Source organism: Durio zibethinus, chromosome 22 (genome assembly GCF_047325235.1).
Source record: "Durio zibethinus cultivar Kanyao isolate XHJ-2024 chromosome 22, ASM4732523v1, whole genome shotgun sequence".
NCBI classification, from domain to species: Eukaryota; Viridiplantae; Streptophyta; class Magnoliopsida; order Malvales; family Malvaceae; genus Durio; species Durio zibethinus.
In genome coordinates, this window is record NC_143183.1 from 8,688,387 (window position 1) to 8,711,449 (window position 23,063).

Here is a 23,063-nt window from a genome sequence, read left to right on the forward strand (position 1 = left end):
ATTTATTATCTAAAGAAGAAAAGCTTAGTCAATTTATGGAAGAAAAAATGATATTGTAAGGTCTCATCAAAGACTTGAAATGACAAATGCACTATCAACGAGATGCCATTCAAGTTTTGAGAGAGGAATGAAATTAATTTGAACATAAAGTACATTATTGGAAGGAAGAATGTCTATTGAAGGAGTCTCAAACCACCTGTTCGATAAAATAGATAAGAGAGTTAGCTTCAAAGCAAGAGACACGGCCCAATAAGCTAAACAAGTAAAAGAAAGAGTTTACCCAAGATAGCATAGCCAACATTTGACCAGTTTTCTAGATAGTGCCTATGAGCAATACAAGCATGTAGGGTGCTTCTTTTGAAAAATTTACTATTATAATAAAAGAAGTATTCAGTAAGAATAATGTGACATTATGATAAGGTAGTTCAAGTTTATATGTAAAATATTTTGCAAATATTGGATAAATAACAAATACATCTTTTGTATTCATGCATTCATGCATCATATGCATCATATCATGCATCATGACTAAAAGAAAGAGGCCTCAAAATAACAATCTCAAAGAGTTTCCCTTAACTCGATTAAGTGCAACAATAGTTAGGCTATTAGAAAATATATATCAGACCACTCATCATTGTTACAACACTTACTCACAAGTCAAAATCATGGAAAATGAGCAAGTATATAGAATGGAAAGGATTGAAAAAGCTCAATTTGATATGCAAAAGCAAATTATTAGGTCTCGACAAGAGTTGATAGAACAAATGACTAGGTCTCAAGAAGAGACTTAAAAAAAATGGCTGGAATAATGGACATGATAAGGAAAATGACCAAGGGAAAAAAGGTAGTCGAAGAAATGACCATTGGAAAAGAGCTTCAAGCTTAGGAAAATATTAGTGATAAGGAAGATCCATTGTATCCACCAAGGTTTACCCCACCCTATGCTTAAACCTCTCATTGAGTGCATAAACAAATGACATAGCCTGAAAGGTAACCACATGCTTAGTTAAATTTACCTCTTTTCACGGTTTAACCATGTAGTGAATAACACGTTAGTCTAAACATTAGGGCGAGTCATGTTGAGCCCATTATGGTCCCAGATTTAGAGGACCCAAGAGAACAAAAAAGATTAAAAAAAAGGCATGTTTGAACAATTTGATAATATAAAAGTGTAGTAAAAATTAGATTTCTTAAAAGAAAGGTCAAGCTGTTAAAGACATAAATATTTTTGGCACAATTGATGCCAGTGAACTCATTTTGGTTCCAGATCTGGTAATCTCACCAAATTTTAAAGTACCAGAATTTGACAAATATGATGAAACCAAAAAACCTTTAGACACATATCACTATGTTTTGCCAAAAAATGATCAGACATATAGACAATGATAAGTTACTTGTCCATTATTTTAGGATAGTTTTATCGGATCAATTGCCTAGTGGTATATTCAATTAGATAGAAGTCGTATTCATTCATGTAAAAATCTAGCTAAAAAATTTATTATTCAATACAAGCATGTAATAGAAATGACTCTAGATAGATTGTTCTTACAAAATATGAAAAAGAAGGCTAACAAAAAATTTAAAGAATATGCCCAAAGATGGTGAGATGTCACCACCCAAGTTTAGCCTCCTCTCACCGAGAAAAAATGACTATTCTATTCATCAATACCCTTCGAGCCCTATACTATGATAGGTTTATTGGTCATGCCATGAAAAACTTTACTAATATGATAACTATGGGAGAGATAATAGAAAATGCCATTAAAATGGAAATATCGATAGAGGTGATGTTTCCAGATCAAAGAAAAGAGGACCACCCAAGAGGAAAGAAGTAGAAGTGCAAGCTATCACCACTAAAAAACCAAAACCAAGTCTTTTTATCCCTTACCACTTATATCATGTATACCAACCCTCTTACCTAACCATTTCTAACATTTACTAAAGCCCATACCATTACCAACCAATGTAAACCCGGACACCTACTTTCCAAAACATTGTTTATCCCCAAGCACCTCCATCATGACCTTTCCTTCAATTAAACACCACAGACTTTAATCGGAGAGAACCTCGAAATAATTAAGAGCAACAACAATTTGATCTAATACCTATGACTTACACGAAATTGTCTTCCCATTTATTCTATAAACATTTGGTGGCACGACAACCCATATAGCCTTTAAAACCTTTATCTCCAAAATGGTATGATCTTAAAGCTTCCTATGATTATCATTATGGGATTCACGACCACTCTTTGAAAAATTGTATAGCTTTTAAACATAAGGTGCAAAGCCTAATTGATAACAAAATTTTGAATTTCATAACCAAGGTTGGACCAAGTATGGAGGCCAAATCCATTACCTACTCATGGTGGGGGATCAATAAAATGCTTTAAGATACGAGACAACTCAAAATATTAAAAAAAAAGTAAGAGAGATTAGGATCCCTATAGAAAAAATATTTGCTATCCTAGTGAAAGCTGATATGATTCACCCAATACTTGAAAATTCAGATAATGAAACTTTCACATATAATCTTAATCAAATTTATGAATTCCATATAGGGATGATTGGTCATTTGCTTCAAAATTGTGAAGCATTTAGACAGGAATTGCAAAGGTTGATGGATTCTTTCCTAGTCAAATTTTATGAGGAACATGAAGAAAGTTCAATGAATGTTTTGACAGGGGATTCATCCAAAAGCAGGCCTTAACGAATGAATTTTGAGCCTATTACCATATTCTATGAAGAGAAACTGAGTGTTAAGGTTGATAAGCTAGTTCATATGAATTTTGAGCCTATCATGATCTTTTATAATGAAAAATTGATTGTTAAAATTGATGAACCAATTTTTACAACTATGCCAAAGGTGACAATTAAAGTCCCTAACCCATTTTCATACAAAACTAATAAGGCAAGCCCTTGGAAATATGATTGTAATATCATATCACAAGGTTCAGATAATGGTTCCCTTCAATATGGCTCATGTGATGCAAGCACAGCAAATATAATTGGTGTAGGGGGCATAACTCAAAGTGGACATTACTATGCTTCAAAAGCACTTGAGAAAGCACAAAAAGGAAAAGCAAAGAAAAAAGAGAAAAGTTTCAAAAAAGAAGATAGACTACCCAAAGATCAAGAGAATCATTTGGCCTTTGTCTTAGATTGAAAACATAAGAATTCGATTTTGAAAAAAGAAGCTTGTGAGTTCTTAAAACTTATTAAGCACAGTGAGTATAGTGTAGTGAAGCAATTAAATCGCTTACCAGCTCAAATTTCTATGCTCTCTTTTGTTGCTAAATTTTGAGCCTCATAGAATGCCACACTCAAAGTACTCAATGAGGTTTATGTAGCTCATAATATATCTATGGAAAAACTCGATCACATAGTGGAAAATATCATAATAGGAAATTTTATATTGTTTAGTGATGACGAAATTCCATCTAGTGGTAGAGGCGATGCTAAGGTCTTACATATCTCTATAAAATACAAAGATTATACAATAGCTAAGGTGTTTATTAATAATGGATCTTCTTTAAATGTCATGCCTATGACTACACCATCTAGATTTTTAGTTGACATGTCTTACATAAAGATGAGTCACATGATAGTAAGGGCTTTTGATGAGACTCATCGTGAAGTGATAAATGATATTAAGCTGCCAATTCAAAATGACCCATGTATTTTTAATATAGTCTTCCAAGTCATAGATATCACTTATTCCTATAGCTATCTTTTAGGAAGGCCATGGATTCACATAACAGGAGCTATTCCTTTCACTTTCCATCAAAAGGTGAAATTCATAATTGATGAAAAGGTGGTCATTATTGCTAGTGAAGAAGATTTGCTAGTGACTAAACCATATATTACGTTATATGTTGAAGCAGTTGAGGAAGCCCTAAAATGTTCTTTTAAATCATTTGAATTTTTTAATGCAACCTATTTGGGTGAAGGATTAAAAGTGCCTATTTCATGTCTATTCAAAGCTTCCAAGATAAACCTTAAAGAACTGGCATGAAAAAGGCAACAAGTGTGGGCTAACTTGCTAGGGATGCAATAACCGTGGATGATGCTTAAGAGAGATGATCGATTTGGTTAAGGTACAAGCTAACTCGAAAAAAAAGAATGAAGTTCATAAAAAAGAAAAGAGAAAGAAGGTTAGCTCATTTTTTGGGGCAAAATGTAAAAACTAAAAGCCTGTTTTTTCTTCCCCTCCACAAGACTTTCATCCCAACTGGCTATATCTGTTCAGATACAACAAAAAACATAGAAAAGGAATTTACATTATCATTGAAATATATTTTTGTTTAATTTTCAATACGAACAAAGATCCAGGTTGTCCATGGGTGTATTTTATTCCTTGTGGTGCAGAACTGAAGAATTGGCATGTTGAGAAGCTGCCTGTTCTTTTTAAACTTTCGCCAAAGTAATGTATTGAACCTAATCTAAATGCTTTTGCTAAAAGCATTAAATGTCTTATGTGTGATTTTTTCTTCATTTTGAATTGAATAAATGACAAGCATAGCACATTTGTCCATTTCTTTTACCTCTTTCATTTCAATTCCTTGCATTATTACATCCTTTTACATTTCATCCATTTTACTTATTTTTAGGTATCCAAATAATGAATGTAAAGATCATCAGGATAATATTTCAAGATTTGATTTTGAAAATTCTATTTATATTGGTGAACTTAATGATGAAAAGAATGTAGAAAACCATGCAATATCTCTAAAATTATTAAGATTATTGAAACAAAAAGAAAAACAAATCATGCATGATCAAGAAGCCACTGAAGTTGTCAATATGAAGGACCAAGAAAATAAAAATGAGGATAAGATTGGTATTTCGATGTCATTACCAATAAAGCATGAGCAGATAGAGTTACTACATAAATATGTAGATGTATTTGCTTGGTCATACCAAGATATACCAAGGCTAAATACTATAATTGTAGTGCATATGCTACCTCTAAAGCCTTAGTGCAATCCAATTAAACAAAAGTTGAGAATGATGAAACCCAAAATGTTGTTGAAAATAAAAGAAGAAGTGAAAAACCAATTTGATGCTGGATTCTTATAAGTGGCCAAATATCTTGAATGGGTGGTGAATATAGTCTGGGTACCCAAGAAAAATGGCAAAGTGAGGATGTGTATTGATTATCGAGATCTAAACAAAGCAAGTCCAAAAGGTAATTTTTCATTACCTCATATTGACACCTTAGTGGACAATACCACAACGCACTCTCTATTTTCATTCATGGATGGGTTTTTAGGCTACAATCAAATTAAGATAGCACAAAAAGATATGGAAAAGACTACTTTTGTGACATTATAGGGAACATTTTACTGTAAAATCATGCCTTTTAGTTTGAAAAATAATGGAGCAACTTATCAAAGAGCCATGGTAACTCTATCCATGATATGATGCACAAAAAAAAATAGAGGTGTAAGTCGATGACATGATTGTCAAATCTTGTGAAGAAGAAAATCATGTGGCTAATCTCAAAAAGTTATTTAAGAGATTAAAAAAGTTTCAGCTTAAGCTAAATCTAGCTAAATGCACTTTTGGTGCAACCTTAAAAAAATTATTAGGATTTATTGTCAGTAAAAGAGGAATCAAAGTGGATCTAGATAAGATATATGCCATCCAAGAGCTATCACCTTTGTGCATGTAAAAAGAAGTAAATGGATTTTTAAGGAGATTAAATTATAGTGCTCGTTTCATTTTTCAACTTACAGCCAAATGTGACCCCATATTCAAGATTCTTTGAAAACATGGCTCAGAAGAATGGGATGAAGATTGTCAAATGGCATTTGAAAAAGTTAAAGAATATTTATCAAACCCACCAATATTAATGTCACCTGGACAAGCTCTTATCTTGTATTTGACAATACATGAAAATTAATGAGATGTATTTAGGGCAACATGATGAAACAAGTAAGAAAGAACAAGCCATTCACTACCTAAGAAAAAAGATTATTGATTATGAGTCTAAGTATTCACCATTGGAAAAGATGTGTTATGCACTAGCTTTGATAACTTGTCGGTTCAGATAGTACATATTGTATCATACTACTTGGCTTATTATGAAACTAGATCTAATCAAGGATATCTTTGAAAAGCCTTTATTGTCGGGAAGAATAGCAAGATGGTAAGTGCTACTTTCTATATATAACATCGTGTATGTGTCTTAGAAGGTAATCAAAGAAAGTGTTATTGCTAAATTTCTTACAGAGTAAGCTCACAAAGATTATGTGCCTGTGACATTCGATTTCATAGATGAAGACTTAATGTTTGTATTGCACATAGATAAAGAAGAGCTTAATGAAGATATATGGAAGATGTATTTTAACGGCATATAAAATGCTTTGGGGTATGGTATAGGAGTAGTTTTGATATCTCCAAAAGGAGATTACTACCCAATCACTGCAAAATTAAGCTTTAATTGCACCAATAATGTAGTAGAATATGAAACTTGTGTTATGGGTCTTCAAGCTACTCTTGAAAGGAAGGCCCATACATTAAAAGTTTATAGAGACTCTACCTTGGTCATACACCAATTGTGAGGAGAATGGAAAGCCAAAGATTCAAAGTTGGTTCTATACCAAAAGTACATATCAAAATTAATAAAAAAATTTAAGAATATTTGGTTTGATCATTTGCCTTATGAAGATAATTAGATGCTGATGCTTTGGCTATATTGGTAGCAATGTTCAAGTTAAATCAAAATGCTAAAATCCAACCCATTAAGTTGAGCTTGCGAGAGAAACTAGCCCACTGTTTAAATGTTGAGAAAGAAGTTAATGGAAAACCATGGTATTTTGATATATTACAACATGTTAAGTATCAACAATACCTAGAGCACATATCAGAGAATGATAAAAGAACTTTGTGAAGACTAGTATTGGGTTTCTTTTTGGATGGAGAAATTTTATTTAAGAGAAGTCGAGACCAAACACCATTAAGATGTGTGAATGTTGCTGAAGCTAAAAAGTTGCTAGAAGAAATCCATAGAGGTATTTGTGAAACTCAAGCAAATGGTAACATAATGACTAAGCAAATCACGAGAGCATGATATTATTGGTTGACAATGGAAAAAGATTGCATCGACTATGCTAGAAAATGCCCAAATGTCAAATTTATATAGATAAGATGCAAGTTCCTCCAAAATCCTTGCATGTTATGTCAACACCTTGACCTTTTTCTATGTGGGGAATGGACGTGATAAGGCCTAGTACACTAAAAGCTTCAAATAGACGTCAATTCATCTTAGTGGTAATTGACTACTTCACAAATTGGGTAAAGGCAGCTTCAAATGCTAATGTGACAAGAATGGTGGTTTGCAAGTTCATCAAGAAAGAGATCATATGTCGATATGGCCTTCTAGAAAGGATCATTTCAAATAATGCTCTTAATTTGAATAGTAAAATGATGACTGAGTTCCGTGTTCAATTCAAAATCAAACACCATAAATCAACGCCTTATCATTTAAAGATAAATAAGGTAGTTGAAGTAGCCAATAAGAACATAAAAAAAATAGTTGAAAAGATGACAAATATGCATAAAGATTGGCATGAAAAGCTACCGTTTGCATTACAAGCTTATCAAACTTCGATTGGCACATCTACAAGAGCTATACCATTTTCATTGATATATGGATAGAGGCAATGTTGCCCATTGAAGTTGAAATTCCTTCCTTGTGTGTTCTTATGAAAGTTGAGTTGGAAAAAGCTAAGTGGGTTCACATTCGATACAAATAGTTGAATCTCATTGAAGAAAGGAGACTAACAACACTTTGTCATGGTCAATTGTATTAAAGAAGAATGATGCGAGCTCATGACAAGAAAGTTCACTTATGACAATTTTGAGAGGGAGAATTAGTATTGAAAAAGATTCTTCCTAACCAATAAAATCCTCGAAAAAAATAGACTCTTAATTAGGAAGGCCCTTATATGGTAAAGAAAGCATTTTTTAGTGAGGCACTGATCTTATCAAGAATGGATAGAGATAATCTACCAAATTCAATCAATGTTGAAGTAGTAAAAAAGTACTATGGTTAAAAAAAAGGTAAAACAACAAAATGAACTGAAAAGATATCTAAGTTGAAAACCTGAAAGGCCAACTTAGATTAAAAAAAGTATTTAATTGAGTGGATCAATTTTTAATATGTGCCAAAAGATCTCATTGGTTTTGGGTTAGTGGTCTGCTGTATTTTTAGAAAGTTAAAGGCAACAATCAAGAGTTTTCAAAAAAGAATCCATGATGAATTAGTTCATAATGATCTGAATATTCACTATGTGATTCCTTGTTTTCTTTGTTATAACACAAGAAACACTTCTCTCTTTTATTAAAATAAAATACCTTTTTGTTTATCCTTCCTTTATCCCTCTCATTAAAAAAAGAAATGTACATAGTGTTATAATTGTCATGAAATTCAAAAGATGATAAATGAGTGACAACAATCATGAAAGACACACACATTATTTTGAAAGAGATTTAAAATGATAAGCAAAATAGTAAGGAACAAAGGTCAATATGAAGGAAGGCCTATAAGTCATAAAAGTGGTAGACATTGAATATGAGAAATGTTAAGAGAAATCTTTTTATCAAAACTTAATCAGTTGCTGGAATGTATGGGAATCAATAGAAAAAGAAAGGAAACAAACATTGAAAAATTTTAAGGATTAAAAGAAAATGACACAAAAAAAGAAAAAAACAAAGAAAAAGGATAGTCTTTTTATTTGCATCATAAATGCATTTGCTTCACGATCATCATTCATTGCATGAAATTGTAAAAATATGAAAATGTCATTCATGCACACACCAATGCAATAGATATAAGGGTTTAGGACAATCCAAGACCAACAAAAGAAAAAGTTAAAAGTAGGAAAGATGTGAACCCTTTGTTTAAAAAAATCTTTCAAATACCATTGCCTCTCAAATTTTTAATATTTAAAGTTTTGTTGCCTCTAGTCAGAAGAGCCTTTTAACATTTAAAGTTTGTTGCCTTTGGTTAGAGGAGCCGTTTGAATTTAAAGTTCGTTGCCTTTGATCAAAGAAGTCTTTTAAATTTAGAGTTCCATTGCCTTTGATCAAAAGAGCCATTTAAACTTTCATAGCCTCTAGTCAGAAGAGCTGTTTAATTTAAAAGCCTCTAGTTAGAGGACTTTATCAAAATAAGGCATGATTTGTAAGACCAAAGGGCATAATCTATAAGTCCTCTCATATTTATAATTTAAAGTGTTATTGCCTCTAGTTAAAGAAGTCATTTAAAAGTTCATTGCATCTAGTTAAAAGAGCATTTTGAATTTAGAGTTCATTGCCTCTAGTCAAAAGAGCCTTTTAACATTAAAGTTTTGTTACCTTTGGTCAAAGAAGCCTTTTGAATTTAAAGTTCATTGACTCTAGTCAGAGGAGCCTTTTCACATTTAAAGTTTGTTACCTTTGGTTAAAGAAGCTTTTTGAATTTAAAGTTCATTACTTTTGGTCAGAAAAGCCTTTTGAATTTAAAGTTTTGTTGCCTCTGGTTGAGGAGTCTTTTAACATTTAAAGTTCATTGCCTCTGGTTAGATGAACCTTTTGAATTTAAAGTTCATTACCTCTAGTCGGAGGAGTCTTTTAATATTTAAAGTTTCATTGCTTTTGGTTAAAAGAGCCTTCTGAATTTAAAGTTTCATTACCTCTAGTCAGAGGAGCCTTTTGAATTTAAAGTTTCATAGCCTCTATTTAGTGGATCTTTTCAAATTTTCTTTAAAAAAAACTTTATTTTTAATGTTTCATCTTTTTTATGCGTTTGCTCAAACAAAATTGGTGTTTTTTTATCTTTGCTTTATTCCTAATTCTCATAAATAAGCAAAGAAAGGCAATTGTAAGCATCAATTTTGTTTGATATAATTTTGTTTATATTATTATTATTATTATTAAAAAGAAGAAGAAAAAGTCAAAATAAATTTTTTGATTTCAACTCTAGTAGTTGAAATCAAGCTGCCAGAGTGGTACCTTTTTCTCCTTAACATTGTCTACCTTGGCAGCTTGAAATCTAGTGACCAAAAGTCACAGGACAAATCTCTAAAATTTTCCACAAAAAGATCCAAAAAGATCTAGGATTTGAATCCCAGAAGCTTTATAAATAGAGCTAATTTTTACAAAATAAAAGAAGAAAAAAAACAAGGAGAAGACTAGGGGTTCTGCAAAACAAAAACAAAAACAATCATAATTCTTTTTGATAAAAGACCAGCAACAACCATAAAAAAATTTAAAAAAAAAAAATTCCCTAATAATAAAATTTTTTATCTAGGAGGTTTGAGATTTTTTGTTTTTGAAAAATCTGGTTTTGAGGGAATGTTTAGAAAACAAAAAGGATTAGTTTAGGGTTTTTGGGAATTTTTGAAAAAAATTTTTGGGTCACCAAATTCTGAAAAACTTTGAACTTTTTGGCGACCTTTGAAGTTTTTGACACTAGATTCTAGGAATATCATCAGAATTTGAAAATTTTTAAATTTTTCGACATCGATTGAAGATTGGTGCACAATAGCAACTAGCCAAAATTTGGGTTGCCATAATGGCTGACGAAGCGGTTGGGTTTTCTAAAGAAAGAGGCTCTTAGGGTAAAGAAAAATAGGGGAAAGAAAAAATTAAAAAAATAGAAACAAGCTTTTTTTAGGCACTCTAAAATGACAATGTTTTGGGCGTCTGACTCGCGTCGACCCGCGCAAGACCCGTGCGTCAATCCGTGCGCCAACTCGACCCGACCTATTTGGTAGGTTTTCCCTTTTCTTTTTCTTTTTCTTTTCTATTTTGATTTTGATTTTATTTATTTTGTGTTGATTTTTTTATGATATTATTGTTATTATTATTCTTATTTTGTATTATTACTAGTAATAATTATTTTAGAAATAGAAAAATAAAATAAAAAATAAAACTAAAATAAAATATTGACCTAAAAAATATAATATGCAAAAGAAAATCAATAATAATAACTATTTAAGGAAAATAAAATTTTATTACAACCAAAAATGTTATTTAAATTTCACCAAAGTATTGGGATAATTTTAAAAACAATTTTTACTAAAAAATAATAATAATTTATAAAAAAGGATAAAAAAATGATAAATTGTTTAAATGAATCTTTTAAATGTAATTTTTAGAGAAAGCTAAAAGAGTTTAGTGTTTTTTTTTTGTTTAATTATTGCAAGTAAAAATAATTTTTCGAATTTCACTATAAAGTTGGAATAATCCAAAATTATTTTTACTAGAACAAAAGTTTATTTAAACAATGTAAAACAATAATAAAAAATAAAAATGAAATAATAATAATAATTGATATTTTGAATAAATCTTTATAAAAAATGTAATTTTTTAAAAAAATTGAAAGAATTTGATTTTCTTTAATACAAGTAAAAGATTAATATTTTTAGATTTTGCTGGTAAGTCGAGATGATTTAAAATTTTTTATAAAATAAAATAATAAAAAATAAACAGTAAATAATAACAACAAAATAATAAAAATAATCACAATAAAAATTAATTAATTAATTAAATCCCTTAATTATCATAAAAAAAATTAATTTTATTTAGGATATCATCAGAAAGTTGAAATGATCCTAAAACTGGTTCAAAACTTTTAGGATTTCATCGAAGAGTATGGATAATCTTAAATTTTGTTTAATAAATTTTGAGAACTCACCAAAAAATCGGGATATTCCTAAAATCATCGTATTTTATAAATAAAATATCTTATAATGAGATTTCAAGAGTTTTGTGGATGATCAATTTTCTCAAAATATTTTCTAAATAAAGATTTTTTATAAATTCTACTAAAGCATTGGAGAGTTTATAGGATATGAAATAGTAATAATAATATTAATTTCACAACAAAGAATTTTTTTTTTAAAATAAGTTTAAGGAAATTAAATTTAAATATAAAAAAACTACATCGTCAAAATTAAAAGATTACACATATTTAATTGCCACTTTTCTTCGAATGGGTGATGTAAAGCTGCTAATACCTTCCTCACTTGTAACCATACTCCCGGACCTAACCCTAATTTCGTAGACCAAAACTTCTTTTAGTATATCTTAATTAATTTTAAGATTTTTATTAAAAAAATGATATTTTGGGAGGCTAATCACACCCTACAAAGAGATTGGTGGTGACTTCAAAAATTTTCACCAAGTCTAGCAATCGAGTCCCCCCAAATGAAAAATCGTTACAATAATTGGTTTGACCATTCTTGATGTTTACATTGAACGGCTTTTGCTTATGATAGTGATAAAGTCCTATCTGGTTCTAATGTCTACAACATCTTATATGATTCATCATCTGTCGTCCCCCCTCCTTACTATGAAGTGGGATATAGTATAATCTTTTAGTCTCATTTTTGCAGGTTTTAATGAATTGTGCCTTTTTTTTTCAATTTCTTAACAATCTATTTTGAAATTTTATTCAGTATTGCTCATTCTTATTTGAATTGGGCCTTCTTGAATTTTTCATGGTTGTTTTTCTTTGTAACATCATAAGTGTTTGCATGTTTCTTTAGTTGTTAATTTTACATGTTGCTTTGTTAAACTTTGAAGTATGCTTACATTAGAAATAATTACTTTATTTCAAGCTCACTTGTGTTATAATATTATGCATCCTTATTCATACAGATGGTAAATTGTTAGTTTGTATTCTGTAATTAATTTCAATTATTTTTCATGATATAGAAAGACTATTAAGGCACCGATTTGGGATACAGTAGATCAATAGAGATATCAAGCTATCATAATAAAATATGATATTTTCAATAAAGATAGCATAAATAATAAAATAATTTGTTATGTCATAAATAATATGATCTGGACATCATGTAAATAAATCTAAATTGATATGCTGTAGTCTTTTATGTACTTGGTTTTCCTATTATTTGATTGCTTGTGTTTTAGGGAATTTGCAAAAATGCAAATATGGTTATTTTAGCTCGCATTCCTCCACTAAAGAAGCGTTATAAGATTTCATCGTTGAACATGATCAATCTACAATTGCAAGGTATGTTCTGACCTTTATTTATTTCTATATTTGTGTTTACAGGAGCTAGTCTAGCATATATATAATTGCAATTTGGACAACTTCATTCTAACATCTAGCATTGGTGAATTTAAAAAACCTTTTAAACTTTTTTTTTTGCTTCCTACATGAATTTAAGTTATTTTATTTAAGATAAATATTTTTCTTCATGTAGGATCAAGGTTTAGAAGTTATAGCTAAAGGTTTGTATGCTTTGAAAAACTTGGCTCAAAATATGAATGAGGTTACTAACATGTGTGAAATTTTCATGATTTTCAATTATCCAATATGTGTTTAGCTTTCTTTCCACCTAAGGTGCTATGGCATAACATTTAATTGTTTCTAACATTTGACATCTCGAGCTAGACTTTTTGATAGAGGCAAAAAATAATGTAAAATGTTCAGAAAATTTTTGGAAGTTGTCTCATCGTATTGCAAATTTTGTGTATACATCTAAGTTGCATTGGTCTTTAAGTACCTTGAAGCTATTAATAATGGAATTCACGGATGGTGCATAAGTGAATGATGCGATTACCATTCAAAAACTTGGAATCCACCCAATGAAGTTACAAAATGAGTAAGTTCTTGGCTTGAATTTGTTAACCAATTGTTTTTCTGCATTTAGAAGCTGTATTAACTCATCTTAACTATACTTTTTATTAACAATGTTGGGAAAATCATTCCTATATTATGATAATAAGACTTTAATATTTATATGTAGGAAAGAATATATATTGTGGAAAAACTAAGAAATAAAACTGTATGAAAAACTAAGAGTAAAACTAAATGTATATTGAAAAATAGCTTATCAAGAATTTTACAAGTATCTTAGGTTTATATACAACTAACTAGTGGGTAAACTAGGAAACTAAATCTTCCTAAAAATTGATCCTATAATTGAGGGATTGTCTATCCTAATTTTTTGTCTTTAATTTTAGGGATACAAATACTTAATTCTAGAGATACAAATATAAATATACAGATTACAAGATTACAACTAGCTACAAATAAATATTTTTCCACACTCCCTCTTAAGCTGGTGAATAGGTGTTTTCCATTCCTAGCTTAGAAATAATTTCTTGAAATGTTACACTACTAAGACATTTAGTCAACACATCTGCAAGTTGACCCTTGGTTGATACTACGATGTACAAATCAACCTACTATCTAGTTTTTTTGTTATGAAATATCGGTCTACTTCCATGTGTTTTGTTCTATCATGTTGCATAAGATTATGTGCAATGCTTATTACAGACTTGTTATCATAGTAGAGTCTTATTGATCCATCCCACTTGATCTTCACAAAGTCCTTGAGCTATTGTTCTGAACTCTACTTTAACACTTAATCTTACCACCAGATTATGTTTTTTACTCCTCCAAGTGACAAGATTACCATCTAAAAAAGTGCATTAGCTTGAGGTGGATCTTCTATCAGTTACTAAATCTGTATAATCAACATTTGTATATGCATCTAAAGCTAGCTCCGAATTTCTTTTGAATAAGATACCTCTTCCAAGATTGGCCTTCAAATGTGTAATACATGGTAGATAGCCTGTAGGTGCACTTCTTTAAGACTATGCATAAATTGACTTATCACACTCATAGCATATGCTATATCAGGTCTAGTATGTGAGATATAAAAGAATCTTTCAACTAATCTTTGGTACATCTCTTTATCTATAGCAACATCTTTATTAGCTTCTCAAAATTTATGATTAGGATCTATAAGGTTATTTATAGGTTTACATGCGAGCTTCCCAATTTTTTTCAGAAGATCCATCATATATTTCTATTGTGAGATGAAAATACCACGTCGAGAATGAGCTACCTCAATTTTTAGGTAGAATTAATCTCACTAGCTTTTTTATCTCAAATTCTCTAGTCAAATACTGTTTTAGAGATTCTCTCTCTTTTTCATCATCTTCAGTTACAATTATATTATCAACATATGCTAATAAAACTATAACTCTCCTTGCATCAGAGTGCTTGATAAACAATGTATGATCTCCTTGACTCTGCTTATATCCCATTGTTAGCATCACTTTGACAAATCTCTCGAACCAAGCCCTAGGAGATTGTTTAAAACCATATAAAGCTTTTTTTAGCTTGCATACTTTGTTTTCTTCTAGTTGACCTCCAAATCTTGGTGGAACCTTCATATATATTTCTTTTTCCAAATCACCATGTAGAAAATTATTCTTTACAACAAATTGTTGAAAGTACAAATTGTAATTTACAGTTAATGATAACAAAATCCTAACTATATTAATCTTGGCAATTGGAGCAAAAGTTTCCTGATAATCCACTCCATAAGTTTGAGTGTAGCCCTTAGCCACTAACTTGGCTTTATACCTTTTAATAGTACCATCCATTTTGCATTTTACAATGAAAATCCATTTACACCCAATTGGATTTTTTTCTTTAGGTAACTCTACTAGTTCCTATGTTTTATTTTTCCCTAAGGCCTTCGTTTCTATTTTCCTAGCTAGCCTCATTTTCTAACTGGATAATACCTCGGATAATGTAGTTGGAATAGAAATAATGTTTAGGCTCAAAAGAAAATTTTTGTGGGATGGTGAAAATTTTTCAAATGACACAAAATTAGAGATAAGGTATAGTGGATGCCTAATATATTCTTTGGTCTTTTCCTAATGGCAATAGGTAGATCATAATTACTAGTTATAGTTTTAGAAGATTCATGCTCATTTTAAGAAATAGAGTCAAACATTGTAGTTACCTTATTTTCAGAGTTATGATCAGGTTCTTGGACTAGCACTGGTTCAAGATCTAAAACTTTTTTTCTTGAGTACACTTGTAATTTTTTCATAGAATTAAGAACAATATTATCCTTTGTCACATCTTCTGTGTTTGGAATGGGTTTAGACTCAAATTCAGTGCTTGACTTAGGCTAAGAAGAAATAGATTTCGACTCAAAAGAATTAATGGGTGAAAATATTGAAGAAAATACAAATTAAGCAAAAAAATCTTTATCCTTATCTTCTATGAATGAAGTCTCCCCCTAAGGATAAGGTTGAGTAAAAACTGGTTTACTTTTTTCAAAGGTGACATTTACAGATGCATAAAATTTTTCGGTTGAAGGATGATAACACTTATACCCTTTTTTAAGTTGATGAATATCCCACAAAAATGCACTTAATTGCTCTAGGATCCAACTCCCCCCACTGTGCCTAAGAACATGAACAAATGGTGTACAACCAAATATCTTAGGTGTGAGGTTGTTTGTGCTTTTAAAGTTGGGATCGAATTATGATAGTAGTTTTATATGAGTTTTCAATCCCAAAACCCTTGAAGGTAACCTATTTATAACATGTATGACAGTGAGAACAGCTTTTCCCTAATAGGATTTGGGTACATTTACTTGAAAAAGTAGAGCTCGAATTATGGCTAGCAAATGATTATTTTTTTCTCTATCACTCCATTCTACTGTGAAGTATTAACACAAGATGACTCATGGATAATCCCATTCTTTTGGAAATAGATAGATGAACTCTAGTTGAAATAGTCTCTTACATTATTAGACCTAAATCTCTTGATTTTCACTCTAAATTAATTTTGGATCATGTTTTAGAAGCTTAACAACACACTATTCATATTTGATTTGGATTTAAGTAAAAATATCTAAGAGATCTTGGTATAATCATCTATGAAAAAAACAAACCACCTTGCACTCAAAATATTATGAATTGTAGAGAGACATCGTATGTCACTATGAATCAAGTAAAAAGGAGTAGCACTTTTTTTATTGCTAATTGAAAAAAACACACGTCTATGGTTTATAAGTTCACAAACATCACAATGAAAATTTTCGGCATTTAATCCTTTGAACAAATGAAGAAACATATTTTTCAATGTTTCAAAAGAAGGATATCCAAGACGAAAATGATAAAGCCAGATTTTATCTTTATTGGGAGATTTTTCAGAAATAAATGACAAAGTAAACTATTCTTGATATTACTTATGTTGTTTGATGTCTCAAGATAGGATAATCCATCCTTTTTCTTAGCAAGTCTAATTCTCTTCCCCAAACTCTAGTCCTGAAAATCATAATAAAATGGATAAAAAGTCACTTTGCAGTTTATATCTCTAGTGAGTTTTTGTATAGATATTAGATTAGTAGTCAATCTAGGAATATGAAGAACATTTTTAAGAACAAACGAGGGATTAATTTGAACATCTCCTAATCTTGCCATTGTAGTAAGTGAACCATTTGCAACAATAATTTTCTTATTACTAGGACACTGGGTATATGTACTAAACTTCTATGAGGAATGTATCATATGCTCTGTGGTTCATAAGTCAATAATCCAAGAACTCGTAATAGGCTACCAAGACATTTAATCCATGAGAACCAAAAGTTTTACTTGAACTAAAGACCTTACCCAAGGAACATACCCCAATAGACTTCTTAACTTTTCAATCTCTTTTCTGTCCAACTCTCTTTATTTTTGAGATATCTATAATACTCCGATGATTTTTTCAATTGACACTTCCTCAAATTGGGTGATAGTGATATCTTTTTTTGAATAGAAACAAATCTTAAGATATAACCAGAAATGACTCTTAGCAATGAAGGCTAAAGAAGGGAAAAATAAAATGGCTATGAAGGGCTTAACAGGGTTCGATAATGAAGGCGTAAAATAGAAGTCAGCAATGAAGGCTGAAAATTTTGCTTCCTATGAAGAGCCTAAAGCACTGATACCATGTGGAAAAAACTAAAAAATAAAACTATGTGAAAAACTAAGAGTAAAACTAAATGTATATTGAAAAATTGCTCATCAAGAATTATCAAAATACCTTATGTTTATATACAACTAACTAGTGGATAAACTAAGAAATTAAATCTTCCTAAAAACTAATCCTATAATTGAGGGATTGTCTATTCTAATTTTTATCCTTAATTCTAGGGATACAAATACTTAATTCTAGAGATACAAATATAAATATATAGATTATAAGATTACAATCAATTGTAAATAAGTATTTTCCTACACATGCATACATACATATAAATATATATATAACGATCAGAGTTATATATATATATATATATATATATATATATATATAACGATCAGAGTTATGTGATACAAGAAACTAATCTTAATGATATATATGTAATCTGATTCTATGCAGGTTAGTCAAACTTTTGCTGAGATGATGTTTAAACATGGATTTGTTCATTGTGATCTACATGCTGCTAATTTATTAGTTCAGCCATTACCTTCTGGAGAAAGGAGCATTTTTTGTGAGGGTTTCTTTTATGTTGAGATCATTCAAGAATGTTTCTGGTAGTTCTTAACTAGTTGCAATTGGGAAGAGTTGATGTTAAATCTTTCTTGTTTTCTTAACAATCCTCAGTAAGTATTATTCTGGTAGCTAAGCATTATTCTGTCAGTTTTTGGAAAAAGCAATTGGATCCCTTACAGCTTGACCCGTCCAGGATGGTGCCCTTTCTTTTTATACAAATTTGTTCACTGCTAGTAGTGATGCCACTTTTTAGACTTTCAATCATAAAACTACTGAGTAAAGGAATATATTGGGGAGCTTTTGATTCGTCAGGGAAAAAAATTGGTTTCTAAATGTTCTATATTCATAATAAATTGACTAAAACCTACTGTACCACTGTACCTCTTTCTAGGGACTCTAGAATGTGGTCATGGAAAAAAATTAGAGAAATCTAGAGAACATTAAGCCTTCCACTGAGGTGTATAATAGCTCATCCTTATTAAAAATTTGAGTTCCTAGGATGCACTTCCTTTTTAGGCTTTTCATATGCCTGATCTGGACATTTATTCTAGTTTCTTTTCTCCTATTGTACGCAGGCAATAAAAAACCACAGTTGATACTTCTAGACCATGACCTTTATGAAGAACTTGATTACTCTACCAGATTCAGCTATGCTTCTCTTTGGAGGGTACATATGTTCATGGTTTTTGTTTGTAAGCAACTTGATGATGACTCGTTTTGTTCATGCTTTGACATTCATTACAGGCATCGGTGTTTGCCGATGCTAATGAAATAAAGGTAAATACTGTGAAATTGGGTGCTGGGGAGGATGTGTATGCTCTATTTGCAGGCATTCTACCACGAGGCCCTGGAATAGGTCATTGACCCTGCCATGGATCATTTGGTCCTAAAAGGCACTGACAGTGATCGTTCAGAATTACAGGTGATCGTATACAGTGTTGATATTTTTATAGATGCTGTTACTGATATTTTTTCTCTTATTGGTTTCCTTCTAAACAAGGATCCGATTCCAAATGATGCTCTATTTTTTGTCTTAGAGATTATTATTTCTATATCAGTAGGTTGGAATGTTGAATTCTTTTATTTGATTGGTTCTCACTTCTTACTTGGGATATCTATCAAATATCAGAGCTTCTCAGGAGAATATTGCAGCAAACTGTTTGATAATCTGGATGCTACGTTGGTTGAAAAATCTCTATTGCCTAGAACTGTAAAAAGCACCCATTGAATTCTTGTCTAAAGGTCAAAGCTGTAGCAAATAGGATCCTTGGTTTCATTGAAGAATTTATTCCAGTTTTCAAGAAAAACAATAGAGTACTGAAAAAGAATTGATATCTCATATTGAGAGATGTTTGTATATTGTTCATAATTAGTGTAAGTGCTTATTTGGTTTTAGGCAATAATTTTTTTTGACGAATTTAATTTATATTTTATTTGGAATAAGAATTATACTTATAAAAGATATATGTAGTTATTAATAATTTAAATAAAAATAAATAAGTATTTTTTACGAGGGTTATAACTCTTTTTTCTATCAAATGTAAAATATTATATTGAAGGTCACAATTCTTAATAAAAGTAATTTTAAATGAAGGTCAATACAAGCTTTCATTAAAAATAAAAACTTTAAATAAAGGTTAATAAAAATTTTCACTAAAATTAAAAGATATAATGAGAGTTAAAATTGACTTTCGTCTTAATATTTAGTGAGTTAAAAAGTAATCTTCATTAATTATTTATATTTGTGAAGATTTTTTAACTCTCGTTAAATGATACATATAGTGAGTGTGAGATTTTATTTTTCATTATATATAATTAACGATAAAACTTATAATGAGAGCTTGTAAGGATTGCATTGACTTTCATTAAAAAAATTAGTAATGATTATATAAAATTTTAATGAGGAACTTGACTCTCGTTAAAGGATTATTTTCTGTAGTGTTTTAAGCTAAAATTTCTAAATTTTGAGAGCCAAATAACTAACTTTTGTTTTTACAACAAACAAACCTTTTCATTAGATGGACCAATCGGTCTCTAATAGATGGCTTCAGAATATTTATGAGCTGGATTTAGTTAGGAAGCCGACCACAGTCCAAACAAACTCCTAAACATGGAGAATAACTGTTCCTCAATTCAAATCACAAATTTTAGAAATCTGTAGCTGTGGGAATTTATAGTTTGAGTGTCAGAATGCACGGATGTGATAGAGTTTAGAGGGTATCCCTGATTATAGAAATTGTCATGTCAATGAAAAAGGCTACCCTAAATGTTAAGACTCGCTGTATAGCCTTATGCATTTAAGCGGAACTTAAGAGTTTCTAACTATAAACATTTCATGTAGGTATCTATATATGTTAAAAGGGTCTGCTTGCAAAGTTTAAACCACTAGTTGAGGTTGATTAAAGTTTTAGTTTAAGGGCTACCAGATACTAGGGTCCATTGTAAATAGGAAACTATCCCATTATCTATTGGCTTGTTGGATCAATGGCTTAAAATAAGGTGTTCATGAACACTTTTAAATATTGAAAAACAAGAAAATTTGAAAAAAAAAATTTTCAAACACCCAAAATTTTCTTCAAACATTTTTTTTTTTTTTATTGTCGATAAAATTGATAAATTTTTCGATAGATTTTGGTTGAATGATTGTTTAGTTACATATATTAAAAAATGTATTTAATAGTATTAATTAATAATTATGTAATTTTTTATTTTTTTTAAATATGAGACCGTAGACAATTATAATAAAATAATAATATATTTCTAATTTTCGTTTATAATTTTTTTATTTATTATAAATGAATACTTTTAAAAAAAATTTAAATTTATTGCTGTAGTTAGCCAAACCTTTAAATCAATCAATAAGAAAAAAAAGGAAAAAAAATACAAACCCTTATAAATATTTTGTGGTGAAATTTTAACCATCAGAAGTCAAACATTTACCACTCTAACTTTGGTATATCAGATAACAAAAATATTCTCATGTGGGGATTCAGTATGTTTTTTTTAACCTTTAGGAAAAGCATGAACAAAAGCAGACAGTAAAGCATATATATAAATATTGAGTGAGAGAGAGAGCATATATATATAAATAAAAAGATTTATTTACATAACATAAAAATTTTTTAATTTTATATATTTTTAATTATTAATTTTAATAGATTTAAGAATGAAAAAGATAACTAAAAATAAAAAAAATTTTAATTTAATTTTTAAATTTATTAAGATCAATAATTAAAAATATATATAATTAAAAAAATTTTACAGCATATATATATATGTATGTATGTATTTGCAATAGGTTCAAAAGGTAGCTCTAGCCTAGCGGCCTACCCACTTTTAGATGAAAATGACCAGAGAAGTTGTTTAGAATATGTGTACGGATTTTCGAATAAATGACCCAGTGAGGATGCACTTTGGTTAAATTATGGTAACTTTCCTTAAATGCTATTTTGGTTCTATAAATTGTAAATTGTGTCCAAGTTAGTGGCAAGTCATATTCAGTACATCTAGTCTAGATGAATTAATTCCTTGTAGGACATACCAAACATGGGGTCAGTGAAAAATGCTTGAGATGAATTAGATATCATTAATTCCATTTCAGTCATTGTTTTGAATTTAAGCATTTGGCAGGCATAGACATGACATACCCTAAAAGCCTAAGCCAAGAGACTTTATCACTAGGTAGTATAAACTAACTTAATTTGGGAAAAGGTAAATAAATGCCACTAAATCTTGTAATTTAGTGGTGTTTGCAAGTGAAGATGTTGCTAAACTATTTGATATGGCGGTAGCATGTTATAGTTAAATACCATATTTTTTAATTATAATGATGTTTAAACTTAAACTGTTGCTAACATTTTAATATCTCGGTATTTGACGACGTTTTTAAATAATATACTGCTAATAAAATACCACCAAAAGCTCATTCCTTTAGTGAGAGTCGGCTGAAACTACTTTCATCGATTGATGGAACTATAATAAGCAGTTGAGTCTGCTTGTGGTAGACGTCATTTGTAATTTATACTTCTTCCTGGCTTTTTCGAGTTGGGTTCTCTAGAGAAATTAAACCACAAGTTGACTTATAAAACTGTCATTGTTTAGCAGATAAAAATATGAACATCTTGGCTGCTATCATCCGACCAGGCTTTATATATATATATATATATATATATATGTATATATATCAGGAAAACAATTGTCAAAGAACTGAAGAATAGGACATACTAACAACTAAACACGTTGACAACCATGGACTAATCAGCTTGAAAGATTATTTTAACTTAATATTTATTTGACTTGAGTTGATGACATTCCATGATACATCGCGTAGCAAAACAGCTATCTCAATGAACAATGCTGGAAATTCAGCAGAAAATGACTATATGGTTCTCCAATTGAGTTTTGATAAATACAAGAAAATGGTGGCAAGAACTGGAATATTTCGATAAATGCAATGAATGGAAGTGGGGTCTTGAGGAATCAAAGGAAGGTGGGCTCAAAGGAAGAAACAGCCCTCCAATAAATATTTAAGTGTAAATGTGCCTCTGAACATGTCTTATTTATCAGTATTATAAAAATGGATTTACACGGTGTCCTTTCGGATTAAATTTTTGTAGTTATGGTGATTCTATTAGGAAAAGTATGTTGTATATTATATTAACCACTTTATTGCTTGCTCATGATTGCTTTTCTAGTTTCTTATGTGTGGAGACTGTAGATTGACTCCTCGAAGGATAGAAGCCACGCAT

At 30.2% G+C, this 23,063-nt stretch overlaps 1 pseudogene; it reads left to right on the plus strand.

Moving 5' to 3' along the window:
- Positions 1-13,541: 13,541 nt before the first annotated feature.
- LOC111307088 (uncharacterized) lies at positions 13,542-22,763 on the plus strand (annotated as a pseudogene).
- Positions 22,764-23,063: the final 300 nt, after the last annotated feature.